Raw genomic sequence first — 14682 nt, 5'->3', positions numbered from 1 at the left:
AAGTTGAGTTGTGAGGGGTAATTAAGATAGAATTGGCAATTTTATTTTTGAAGTGAGATAGTCTCCTAGCATTGGACAACCTGCCTACCAATGAGCCATAAGTGAATGACTTCTACAAGTTTTTATTTTTATCTTGTGGTAGAATCCTGTATGTAATCAGCACTAATTAATTAATACAATCAATATAAATTAATGAACAAATGTAATCAATATTAATAGCCATAGCTCTAATATATACCAAAAAAACAGTTATATTTTAATAGAATTTGAAAACTGTTTTTCTTCGGTTCCTTAGTTAAGTTACCAAAAAAAGAGAGACAATTGATCAAGAGTTTAAAAGCACATCTTTTTAATGAATAAACTATGTTCTTTCAAAAGTAAAAACAGTAATTTGGGGAAGTAGTTATAACTTTCAGAGAACTGTCAGGATCCCCTTAAGGGTAATGACACAATCACTGAACGGTTTTCTAGAAAACTGAGGGTCTTTACACATCTTTCAGGTGAAACTAACTTTTGGCTAAGGCAGAATTCAGGAACTGAGATAAACCTTCCATATGTTAATACGTGTGGTTGTGATGTGCACACATGATGCAAACAGTCCTTTGGCTTTTTTTCTCATAAAAATAATGTAATGCTAAAGTGAACTGATTTTTCTCAGAACTCCAAATGTATTTATCTTTTCCCTTTCATAATGTCAGACATTGTTTTTGGCAGGTGATGTTGAAAACAGAAAGTGTTTCGTTTAGCTACTTGGGCAGCTGTGGGTTCTTTCCTTTTCTTTCCAATTAATGAATAAGTACTTCCTTGAAGCAAAGAATAAGAGTGAAGTTAGCTTTTAATTGACGACGGAACAATCTCGAATGAAAACAAGTATCTGAGAGGGAAAAAAATTACCCCCAAGAAATAAATCGTGTGTATGCATCTCACGTAGACACAGTCATCTCTGCACCTGTTTCCAGATGGGAAGAATTCCAGGTCACATACAAGGAATCAACTTCTCTTCTCAAGTTGATTGTTTCTAAATGCAGCTCACCATAATGGGTCTTCACAGTTTGCGTTTTTCTTTCAACAGAATACACACAAGAAAAATCCAGACCAGTTTTGATTTGCAAGTACAGTGACAGCCACTTCAGATCATGTGTACCACTTTTTTCTCAAAACCTTCATTATTGAAAATCACAGTGAACTCTCTCCCCAATTTCCGTCATTAACCCCATCAAGTTAACATTATTTCCTATTGAAGTCATTTCTCAGGGTATCGTGGTGGGTACACCAAGAAGGGATCCTCTCTACTTAACGGCAAGTTCAACTATATTTTCAAGGTCACCTACACTGTGTTCCTTTGGGACACAGATAGAAGGCTCTTTGAATTTGCAAAATCCACAAAAAGAAGCAATGTCAAGAAGGAAACTACCTTATTTGTCTTAAACTGTGATTAGTTTGAAAGGCCTGCCATTGGCAGTTTGAAAGCTGTTACCAATAACTGAGGAGTTCCAGGCTCTACGCTGAAACATGCCCACAGCCCAGAACTTTTAATATTTATGGGACATGACCTCCAACTGTCAATGATCACTTATTTTTCACAAAGCTACTTTGGGGCAAATACTGATTCCCTGAGGAGCCAAGAACACATTAAGCCCCAAAGTCAACATCCTACTTGTAAAAGATGGGAATTCCACCTTCATGGGGATGGTCATCTCCAGTGACCACCAATAGGCCACTCAGAACTTGTCACAAAGTTTTGAGGATACCAAGACTTTATAACCTTCCAACAACGATCAGAGCTTATACCACCCAAAAGAATAATTATGTCACTTATAAAACATGGCCATTGAGAAATTGATGAGACCAAATTTCACAGCTATGTAAGTAATTGAAAAAATATAACTGAAGGAGAATGAGTGTCCAGAAAATGACACTTTTAAAGTAATTGAGTTGTTACTTCCCTCTTTAAGATGAAGGAAAATTAAGGTTTGGATGAAACATCTCAATTTTAAAATATGAGGAAGGACCTGTGAAAATGGATGGAAACTTTTGTTCCACCAGACACAAAATATTCCAGAGCCTGGAGAAAGCCTCAGAAAAATGTGTACAGGAAATAGATATCAATTCCCCAGAGTCCTGCCCCTTAGAGAGAACAGAGAAGTTTTCGAGATGTTTCTCTTCAGTCCTTTTCTATAACTATATATACTCACAGACAGACATATGCATTCTTAGGAGATTTGAACGGGTTTGTTGTAATTCCTTCCTTTGCAGGTTGGGACTAGACTGATGAGCAAGCAAAGTGTAAGTAGACTATGAATGTTGTAGTCCTGTGGGAGCATGGGTTTTTCCGCACCCCATGAATCCATGAAGTATCTCTGTTTGATGTAGGATGAATAATGTGTCCTTTGACAGAGTTAAAAAAGAAAAAAATGCTAACCTAGAAGAAAGAGAAAGAAAGAAACAGCTGGTGGCTAACTTACCTGAATTGTTTCATTTGCAATTTCATTAAAAAAAATGGTATTTTTACTGAGCTCTTGTTTAACTTGCTAATCAAACAAAAGAGAATTTGCCCAAGTCCCTGACTGATAAATGATGCAGTTCTTCAGTGAGGATTATCCTCACCCAGTTTCTAACCTCCTTGACATTCCCTTCTTCTGTCAATAAAATGGGGTGTCTTGAGGCAGGTTCCCATCCCAAGCACAGCCTGAGATGGAGAATTTTGTACAAGTGATTTACTGAGAATACTCACAGGAGAAAGGGAGTGGGGAAAGCAGGGTAAGTCAGGGAAAGGAGCTAGGAAAGGCTGCAGTCTCAGCATGGGCTCTTCTGCTGCTGGAATTACACCAGAAGTGGTCCCCTCTTGAGGCAAAGGAACCAACACCACCTCTGACTTGGAGTCTTCATAAATACCATTCAGGTTTATTGTGAAATTTAGGGGAGCAGAATGACTGTCACACAGTAGGTCTTTTGCAGAAGTTTCTGGTCCTCCTTCATTATAGCTTTGGGCCAATTCTAAGTATTTACCAACAAGTGTATTCCCTTCTCCCTTATTCAGGGAATGGGTTGTTAGATGCGCGTCTGATTACACACAGATCTACTGCTGTTCCCTCCCAATAGAATTTCCTTATACAACTAATTATTCACATATTTTGAAACACAACCCTTCTTTTCAGTAATGAAGCCGTGAGCATGTTTTTTTTTTATAGGCACTACAAACAAAAAATGCTGGAAAATAGAAAAGTATGCTCCCTGCCAATGCTGGGCAGAACACTTTAATTCCGGAATCTGCCTCTCAAAACATTTTGTCTTCTTACAATAATCCTGACTCATGGCAAAGAAAAGAAAACATAGGTGAAGAAATGGGATGATGGGTTCTAAAACAATTTTATGTTTATTGCTAATCTAGAAACCTAGGCATTTGATCATTACTTTAGAAAAAGACACAATGGAACATGCTGACAGCAAGAAGTAATGTAACAAGTAGAATCAGCCTTGATTTGTAAAATGTCTTAACACTAGAGATCAGCTTTGTACTTTGCCTCTGCCCATTTGCCAAGGGCAATTCGGAAGGTTGTGTGTTCTGGTTACCTGAGAGTGATTTTCAGGAAATTGTTTTTCTCCCTCAAACTTTATTATCAAAAATCATTCTAAAATCACCCGCAAACTGCATACATTTGCAAATAGACAATTGAGATATCTTTACTCTAAGCCACATGGAGGTGCTAGGTGAGGTGTGAGTCAAGCAGGGCGTCCAAGTCCAGCCACCTCCAGACATGAGCACCTTCATCCATTTACCCCTGGGGGCCACAGAAATATCACTTTTGCTGTGAGCTGAAGTACACAAAATTGAGGAAGCACTGGGCAAAGGACTGAAGATGAAGGAGATGTAAGAAGCTGGATTGGAGGCCAGGGTCTTGGGTTGGTTTCCTCCTCTGTAAAATGGTCAAAGCATCCATCTGGGATATCGCTATGAGAACTATATCAGTGAATTATGCAAATCACTTTGTCTGGTGGTATATAAGCATTCAGTATTATTCCTACTAAGTAAGAATCTTAACAAAGTACTTGACACATAATAGAAGTTTTATATGGGGATCTGTTGTAAAATAATCCAGTAACCCCCAAATCAGATATGTTATGCTAGGAGATCCACACATGAGAATAAGAGGAAATTGCACTCTGCTAGGAATTAAACAAGGTCCTTCACACTCAGAACCACATTTAATATTTTAAACAGCCTTGGGAGGTAGATACTTGGTCTGTTTTAGAGATGTGGAAATTGAAGTTTAGAGAGGTCCAGTGATTTGCCCAAATTCATACACTCACAGAGTGATCTCTGCACATTGCTGGAAAGATGTGCCACAGCATGTCAATTTAGCATATTATATTTTCAGATTGCCTGACTGTCTTGGTTCCCTGTTCACAAATTCTGGGGACTCACTGGCCATCCTGATCAAATATTCTTTGGTCACAAGTTAAGGTGCCCTCACGGTAACTTGTTGGCTCCTCATTAAGCATGCAGAGTGGGATGGGTGGGGGGCAGTTCCTGGAGAAAGGGCTGTAGGACAGACCAGCCAAAGGTGTACACACCCTAGGAGAGCATATGCTGAATACTCTCATGTGATAAAGATAGTCAGTGACTATAGGATCTTTGCCTTCATTCAGTCACTCAACAAACTTTTGAGAGTTGGGAGTGTATGAGGTCCCTATGACAGATGTTTTGTCTGAAGAAGGAAGATAAAGGATACTTCCTGGGAGGCTTCAAAATGGAGGGAAGATTTAAAGACCTGGTCTTCAAGAAGGCAAGGAACTCAGCTTCAACCACATTATCTCCTTAAATGGGTCTTCCTGACCAAATTTCTGAAAGACGATCACTGTCCCAGCCTTACTTTCATTCTGATCCCTCGACCAGCTCTTTGGGTTAGGGCACGCAGTTGAGAACCCCAAAAGCCCACTAGACCCACCCTGGTTAGGGGTGGGGAAGCGTGACAAAAGATAAGCGAAGAGTGACTATCAGCTGAAGAGAGAGGTACTGTGATTTTAAAATCAACAGATGTTCATTCTAAGCAACACCATTCATGCTAGAATACAAAGTGATAAAACATTGCCTTATCTTCAAGAAGATTTTATATTGATAAGGAGAAGACATATATACAGACATGCATATATGTGATATATTCATTGCAAAAAGTCTTCAGTTCTTTACTCTGAACCAGATTCTTTGTAATGTGGTTCTGCAATGCCCTCCATCCAGAGGCAGAGCCAATTTCTCACTCCTTGTACCTGGTCTGTCTTGAGATTTACTCTAATAAAATGAATCAGAGGTGCTGATTGCTCATTCCAAGCCTGGGCCTCAAAAGGCTTCTTACACTTTGACCCTGTCTCAACACCTGCCCAGTTGCCACATGAACAAGCCTGGGCCAACCTGTTGGATGGACCAGAAGTGGCCACATGGAAGACAGCCCAGTGTTCCCAGCCCTGATGAAAGCCTGGTCAGGCTTTCCCAGACCAGCTCAAGTCTGCTGAGCCCCAAGCATGGGAGGACCCAGCAAAGAAGAGCAGAGCTATCAGCCAGTCTACAGATGACCACAAACACGTCTGCGAGCCCAGAAGAGACTAGAAGAATAGCCCAGGTGACCCAGAGTCTTATAAGTGATAATACATTTTGACCATTTTAAGCCACTGAGCTTTGGGGAGTTTGTTATGCAATAATAGGTAACTGAAATTTATGTATTTATAATCCAAGATGGCGTTCAATGACAGTTTAGGAGAGCTAGAACAAAATACTACAGGAATCCAGAGGAAGAACTGACTTCTGAAATAGAAAAACAGCAGTAAACATTATCTCCTTCAGCCTCTTTCTCATAGAGGAAGTGATAATTCTGAGTTAGCTTTGAAGATTAAATAGAATTTCCTCAGGTAAAACTAAAAGGAGAGCATTACATCTTTATTTTTAATAAGAATAATTCTTCATTTGAAGTTTTCAATGGATTTCTAGTGTATTCATTATCTTAAATAAAGGTTTATTCCTTTCCTCTGTGACTGAGAAGAATTGTATAGATATACAAATTTCTCTCCCTCACATGGCAAGAATCAAGACTAGAATTATAGTTTTGGAAAGGCAATTACATTTCTAGTGACTAGAGCAGCACTCTATTGCAAACACACATCACCCCAGCACCTGTTGAATGGAAATGTGCATATTTTATTTATAAAGGTCAACTAATTAGCAAGAGTGAGTTTTTATAAAACAGAATTAAAAAGGCAATTATTATAAGTGATAGAAGCCTAATTGTTATATGTTTAATATGTTGAATTATTGAATTATCCAGCTAAAAGAAAGAGAAAGAAAGAAAGAAAGAAAGAAAGAAAGAAAGAAAGAAAGAAAGAAAGAAAGAAAGAAAGAAAGAAAGAAAGAAAGAAAGAAAGAAAGAAAGAAAGAAAGAAAGAAAAGCAAGCAGGGAGGCAGGCAGGCAGGAAAGAAAGAAGAAAGAAAGAGAGAGAGAGGGAGGCAGGGGAGGGGGAGACAGGAAAGAAGAAAAAGAAAGAAACCTTACAATATGGTTCAAGTGATCCTAGCAGGTAACCAATGAGAACTGGTCACCTTTCTCACCCATGAACAATTAATAAAGCTCCATTTCTAATAATATTGTGAGTAATATATATGTTTTCAAACAAAGTACATGGAAATGGGAAGTAATTACTGCTCCAAGAAACATGATAAAACCATTATTAAAAAACAATTAAAGAGGAAAATTCTGGAACACAATTACAACAAAATATTAAACACACAGAAAATTCCCTTTCCATTTTCCCAAATGCAATCACATAATCACATTCTCCTCACAGAAGTAGAATCACAAACACACACACACACATACACACAAATTGGGTATCAAGAAGTTATAACAGTGCTTAAAAGCAGTATACATTAAAAATAAACAGGAGGAATTATTCTCAAATTCACATTCTGAGTTATTACACTATTAACTTTATAAAATGCAGTTCTGATTGGGTCACTCTACTGATGGAAAATGTCCAGTGGCCCCCTATTATTTACGAAATCAACATTGAAGTCTTAGGTCAGACTCCCTAAAAGCAGAGTTGGAGACAAGGATTCTTGTGCCTGTGATTTGGCGAGGTGTCCCTCAGAGGAAGGGAGTGAGGGAAGCCAGACAGGAGGGGTGGATGGAGCCAAGCAAGGACGTGGCCTCGGCTGGAGTCTCCACTCACCCGATCCCACGGGAGCTCTGGAGCATGAACAGCACCGCTGAGCTGCCTCATTGTGAAGTAAGAGGCAGGCTCCTGCACCCCCGGATCAGTCAGCTCCAGGCTGCAGGCTTCCCTGGTGAGCTCTGTAACCTCTCAGGCATTTCTGAGTGATGTGGCTCCTACAGACCAAGGACAATTCTCTGGAGAAGGGGGAGAGAGGAATCAACACTCACAGCAGCCGATGGAATAACACGCTAGCCAGGCAGAGGGGTCTGGGTGGGGCACCCCCAGCATCTTCTGTGCCTTTATAATCCAGCCCTGGCTGCCTTGCTGTCCTCAGCCCCCTGCTCCCTGCCAGCACATCACCTAGGTGCACACTTTAATAGCAATGACTTTGCAGAGTCTGTTCCCTCATGTTAGACACCCCTTCCCTCCTTTTCCTCTTTGAAAGCTCCACCTTATTCTTCACAACCAAGTGCAATTGTTACCCTCTCAGCAAAGTCCCTTTGATCCCCAGAAATGATCTGCTACTCATTTTTTTTTCTATTTCAAGGCCCTTTACATAATTCACTCTTCTGCTATAGATATTTGTTAAATGCGCTAACCCTCTGGCTAGATCCTTAGTTCCATGAGGCCAGGGATTGCATGTTCCTTTTTTCCCGTCTCCAGCAGTGAAAGACAGGCCCTGGGGCACAGCAGAGGCTCTGTGACCGAGTGGTGACTAAATCGATGCCACGTGAGGACAGTAGTCTCCTCTGGAGAAGAGCAAAATCATTCATCCAGATTCCACTTTCAATTCCAAGTCCACAACGTGGTGAGCTGTGGCACTGCTATGTCCTGTCTGAGCCTAACCTGGGAGGCTTTTAGCCCAGATGCTGCAATGCCCATTTCACTGACAGAGGGCATGCCAACAATTTTAAAAGAGGACAGGAAAAAGACCACTTTCAAGCAAGGGCTGATTCAGCTACTGGCATTAGCTACTGGATTCAATTACCTCCAAAAGGAAAAGTTGAAAACCAAAGGGTTAAAAGAAGGTGCCAATACTGAAGCATAAAGGTCAGACTCACCTTTGCCTCTTAGATCTTTTTAGATACAATGATCACAATGAACCTAAGATTATCTTTGCTTAGAGTTTTTTGGTCAGCGTTTCCCACTTCCACCTCTTACGAGACTTAATTTGGGGGGGAGGGATTTTCATTGAAGTTTGACACATATACTGAACGGTGCACAAATCATAACTAATTAATTCATAGTTAATCACAAATTAATTTTTACTCAATGAGCACACCTATGAAACAAGAAGCACAACATCACCAGCAGCCTGGAAACTTCAGTGTTCCCTCCCAGTCACTACCCTCCCGAGCATTACTAGTACCCTGGTTTCTCACACGTATACTAGTCCAGCCTGCTCAGGAAAGAAGGAGAGTCAGACAGGGGACACTTCTATCTGACATCTTTCACTCAATGTTACATTCATGAGATGCACGCAGGATGTCGTGTAGAGTTGTGGATTATTCATTGTCACCGCTGTGTCATTGTCACTGCTGTGGCAGAAGCCATTGAATGACGATGCCACCACTGATTGGTCCCTCTGATATTTACTGATGAGCAGTTGAGTTTTTTCCAGTTCAAGGCTATTAAAATGGTGGTTCCAAATTCTCATATGTACCATCTGATGAACATGGTATGCATTTCTGTTGAATTCATTATGTTAATGAAGCACACATGTATTTCTCTCTGATAGTCATCTTTCTTTGTCAAATTACCGGATTGTTAAGTAGTAAATAAAACCACCCATGTTAAGAAAAATAAATAAATTACATTATCAAAGAATAAATAAAAGAAAAATTGGATACTTAAGTCAAATGTAACCAAATTGTCAAAAAAAAAAATTGATTCAGAGTAATAGATACATGGGATGCACTATACTAATCACTCTAATTTTTTACATATCTGATTTATTTTCAAATTAAAGTTCAAAACATGTACTTCAATGTGATCGTTAGAAAACTTTAACAACTATTATCAAGTAGATATAAAATTCATACATATTTGGGACGAGAGAAAATAACTTAACTAGTACTAAAGGTGGGAATCTAAAGAATAAGACAAAAACCCAACATAGTATGCATTTCTGTTTAACTCATGTCTAAGAAGAGAATGACCAAATCAGAGAATACATGTGTGTTTAGTTTTTTAAATACTGCCAAAGAGTTTTTCAAAGTAATAACACCAATTCAAACCTGAATTATTTCCAATTTTATTGAGAAATAGTTGACAGACATCACTATATGAGTTTAAGGTGCACCGCTGCTGTTTGATTTACATATGCTGTGATCTAATTAGCACAAGTTAACATCCATCGTGTCATATAGATACAATAAAAAAGGAAGAAATTCTCCTTGTGATGAGAACTCTTTAAGATCAACTCTCTTAACTGTTTCCCTACATATCACACAGCAGCGTTAACTGTGTCATCTCGCTATACATTACATGCTCATACTTACCCATCTTAGAACTGGAAATTTGAATCTTTGGATCACCTGCCTCCTATCCCCTCTCTCCCATCCACCACTGCTAATAACTACACATTTGATCTCTTTTGAAACCTAAATGTCTAAAATCCAGACTTTCATTCTGCAGGTTGACCAGTGCATTCCTGCTCACAGACCAGCCCGGGTGGCCAAGTGTGTAAGACACATACTGGCTGTGGCTGGGCTCATTCGTTCTCTATCCCCAAAGGTAAACTAGTCAACATGGAGGATGAGATCACACTTTGTGACAGATTATTTACTGCATGCACTTAACCTGGGCTGACCAGACTAGGTGACACCAGTTTCCATTCCCCTTCACTTTTCTCCTTTGCTCAAAAAGCTCCACTCCAGATATTGAACCATTTTTTGGCAACAGACAACTACACACTAATACAAATATATGGTCTTGGAGCCTTATTACATTTGCAGGAAATAGCTAGTGCCTGATAAAACTGGGCTCTGAGGAAATTGATTGTTAAATTTTCACGGGAAGTAAGAGGAATAAGAAAACCTGTTGCAAAGGGGCTTGTAAGTATTTTTAGATTTCTTTTCTGTGATGCCATGAAGTCCCTGGTTGTGACCATCTGGTTCATGGCTGCTACCCAGATATCTTGGAAAGTGCCTGATACAGAGTAGTTTCCAGTAAACATTTTTGTACCTAATTGTTCCATGATATTCATCATCATGACTCGTGCATTTAGGGTACAGTTCTTAAAGGTGGATAAGTTGCTCAAAGACGCCGTGTATATGCGTGTGTGTTTGTGTGTGTGTGTGTGTGTGTGTGTGTGTGTGTGTTTATGCCACTATTTTGCCAGATGGATAATCTTACTCTCGTGATATCATGGCTTTCACTGATTCTGAATTAGAATAAAGGTGAACATGTCCAATGCTATTTTTCACATGACCTGATCTAAACCAGTTTGGATTTACACAGGGCGTAGATAAAACGACCGAGGTCACAACTCAATCTAGACCGCAACTGAGAAACTACAGCTGGATGACAAATTGGTCATTTCCACTTACAAACTGAATAATGATAAATGTGCCCACTGGGTACTGGACCTACAGTGTCTAGATGGGATGCCCTGTCGCTGACTCCTACAAAACTGCCAGGAACAGGCATCATTATTCTCACCATTCGACTAAAAATGAGAGTGACGAAGTGGCTGACCAAGACCACTTACTTAGTACATGGCAGAGTTGAGTGCAAATCTGGGTCTGTTTGATTCCAAATCTCTTGCTATTTCTGCTGTATCTCAATGCCCAGGAATTATTTATTTAGTACCAGGATGGAAAATTAGGGAAAAAACAAAGCAAGAATGTTGAGGCTCCTAAGACTGTGGATATGGAGGATGCAATGTGAGGTTTCTCCCAGGTGGACGAGCTGGCTGGCAGCCCTCTTGTGGTGCCATGGCAACATACAGTATCTTTAACAGAGGCACCTTAGATGACGGATGCCTGTTTTTTGGTTTGTAGTGTGTGGGTTTTCTTAACCAGATATTAAGAGAACAAAAATTTTTTACTATCGGTGTCTTCATTTGAAAACTGTTCTGCACATGGACCTCCGGGGAAATGCTGCTCCATCTTTCAAAGGCAAATTTGCATTTTTACCCACAGAAGAGTTCTTTTTTGTGATTTCCTTTTCAATGGGCACTCTCCAAGGCCCTTGCCTTATTTTAAGTTTTAAAATGCTATGATTTTACATCTCATCAAATATAATAGAAAAGTTCAAGTTTAATATATCTTACAAAAATTGCCTTCCTGCAGATTATGCCCTTCAGCTATCATTTTAAATTAAAATCTGCAGTTTTGAAATTCTCCCATAAAAGAAGATGTTTTCTTTACTCAAAACAGAAGTAACTTAATTTTTTATTGTTGGGCCAAGTTGATCCACTTTTCTCTTCTTCTTTTGTTTGAAGGAGTTGTCATGAATTTGTAGAGTTGCCCCATTTTCCAGGGAAATATATGTATTCTTTGGGTCTCAGAGGATGAAAGAAATGTGACTTTAAAACACACTTAGGATAAAATAGTTATAATTCTATTGAGGCTTTATTATTGAATCCAGTTTTTAAGGGACAAAATATATTCATTAGTTCAGGTAGCCTTCAGTACAATTCAATATATATTTTGAAGTGGGTAATAAATATGAGTCTCTGGAGACACTGAAATAAGTTTTTTTTTTTTAAAAAAAGGGGGTCTCTTAAAGAGCTTACAGAGGAACAGCATTATTTTTGAAAGCTAAGAGAAAGTTAAGGGTCATGGAGGAATTGGCTTAGGACTAATTAAATGAGTACTTTGTGTAAAACTGACTGTCTCTGTTAACTTAGTTCAACATTAGTGCTCAAAAACCATGTTGAAAGAATTGGTGGCCCCCGTGATAAATACCTGGAGACAACTATGTTTCATCCATGCCTCTTGTGAGCTCTAAAAATTATGTATGCCTCCTCTGCACTTTCCCCAGATCACCTCTTCTTCATGGATGAATGCCAAAGGCATTACGGAATTAAAAGACCAAAGCTTTTCCTGTGATATTGCAAAGTCCTTGTAAAAACACTTTTAACTGGCATTTGAATGACAACTCGAAAGGTAACAAAATTATTTACAGTTGAAAGAAAAGTAAGGCAGATCGAAATTCATTGAGATCAATGTTAGTGATATGCAGTGAAAATAAACCGATTGAAGAAAGATACTTGTCGGACTTAATTAATGTCACTCATCTTAAAATTCACACAAAGTTAGTTAAGATCTGGGAATCCCTTCAATGGCTCACTTATCTTGAAACATTCTCTATTGATTGACAGAAGAACATTAAATGATGCTGACATAGACAAAGGTACATGAGACAACCACACTGAAACCTGAGAGCTGTTGCTATGTGAGTGTCTTCGTCTGCTCAGATTGCCATAGCAAAACACCACCGACTGGGTGGCTTAGACAACAGACGTTCATCTTCTCATGGTTCTGGAGGCTGGGAGTCCAAGATCCAGGTGCCACAAGACTGGTTTCTTATGAGGATTCTTTTCCTGCCTCAAAGATGGTTGGCTTCCCACTGTGTCACCCTGACTTTCCTCTCTGTGTGTACTCCTGGAATCTCTCCCTCTTCTTATAAGGTCACCAGTTCTACTCAATTAGGGTACCAACTTTGTGAGACCTCATTTAAATGTAATTATTTGAAGACTCTATCTCCAGATACAGTCACAGTGGGAGTTAGGGCTTCAACATAGGGATTCAGTGGGGGACACAATTTAGTTCCATAAATGTGGGGCTCACTATCAGTTTCAGCACTGAAATCTCTAACATCTTAGAAAATCAACTGTATAAATTAGCCAAGATTCTTGGGCTCAGACCATTGAAAAAGAAAACTTAATAAAAATTGTTTATCCAAAAGGTTAGCCACACTCATGTACCAGCATGATTTTGATTGGAATAGTAACATCCTGCTGGCTAATTTGTTGAGCAATTCTGTACTATTGTATCCCTTGAGAACTGGTTTAATTGACATTTAGACATAACTAGTTTTCTTCTTCATCATCATCCGATTCATAAAATTCACCCAAATAGTTCCAACATTGACTGCCCTTTCCCTGGAACAATGCCAGCTTTAGCAATGTTTTTTTTTCTTTAAAATGGGGGCTCACATAAGCAATTATCAGCATCTCAGCTTTTGAAAGTAACTTTCTTTTCCCAAATTGGTAAATGAATAGAAAGCAATTGTTACTTCCGGCTACTGTAGGCTAAATTATCACAGTAATAGCCTGAGTCAGGTTTCTTTTGCACCCTTTTGTGCCCTTTCCCTGCAGAAAAATTTCCATCCTCCCAGGTTTCTCATTGTGATTTTGTAGGATTGGAAAACACACTAACGGTAGAAGTTCGTTTTTAATTTCTTTGCCTTTTTCCTTTGATGTTTGTTGTTGTGGATCATGTTTACAGGCCTTCGTTGCCCATTCTACATTGGAATCCAGACACTTTCAAGGTGCAAATAAGAAACACATGTCTACGGATGCATGAGAGATGGTGCACTGGAATGATAATAACATTCTAGGTGAAGAAGCTGTGAATTCTGATTCTGGTTCTGCCAAATACTAGGGGTGCACCTTTGCGAAAACTGCTTGCTTACCTTTTTGTGCATTACTTTCATCATCTGCTAAGTGAGGATAATAGCAGCCTTAAAGAATTGCTGTAAACACCATAGATGTAGAAACACACTACATATGTTGGGCATATAGGAGGAGCTCCATAAATGGGGCTAATTACAGTGTCTTCAGTCTTCATTAGTGTGTAGCTACTAACGCAGTCATACTCATAGTAATAATTCAGATGTCCCTGGTTGGAGCATGGTACTAGGTCAGGTTCCTCTCCTGAGTCTCAAATAATTGTTTCCACCAGCCACCCGGGCACCGATGCACGGCACTTGGGTCAAGATACAGGGCACCTCAGCCTGTCCCCTTTTCTCTAGGCACCCTTATTGAAAAAAAAAAAAAAAACACCTTTTTTGCTTCTGTCCAAATAAAAATAAAATAAGAACCATTATGCAAATCGGCTCCTGGCAGGGGAAGCCACCGTTTTCTCAGGTTTGTCTCTTCCTGTCTCAATTTCAGTGTCAGCCAAAAGCAGGGCTTCCCTTTTTTTCACTGAAAAGAAGCCCTGTCTTATTTCATCTTTAAGACTACTGGATCTATCACTCATAGATTTCAGGTCAGTATGTCATGGATTATCTAAAGCTTTTATAATTTCAGGTAATTTCTTACTCTTTTAAAAATTAAGACAACCTGTTTCTATATCTTGTCCCAAGGGACACTTCTACCCACCTCCCAGGGACCATGCTACCCAGTGCAAATGTTTCTGTCCTATGTAGAATGGGGAGTGGTTTTCCATTTATAAGGCATAGGTAAAATAACCTAATTCTGAAGTCTTCTAATTTCCTTCTATCTATCTCATTTCTAACCAAGAT

This window comes from Camelus bactrianus, chromosome 19 (assembly GCF_048773025.1).
Source record: "Camelus bactrianus isolate YW-2024 breed Bactrian camel chromosome 19, ASM4877302v1, whole genome shotgun sequence".
NCBI classification, from domain to species: domain Eukaryota; kingdom Metazoa; phylum Chordata; class Mammalia; order Artiodactyla; family Camelidae; genus Camelus; species Camelus bactrianus.
This window is presented reverse-complemented; position numbering follows the sequence as displayed.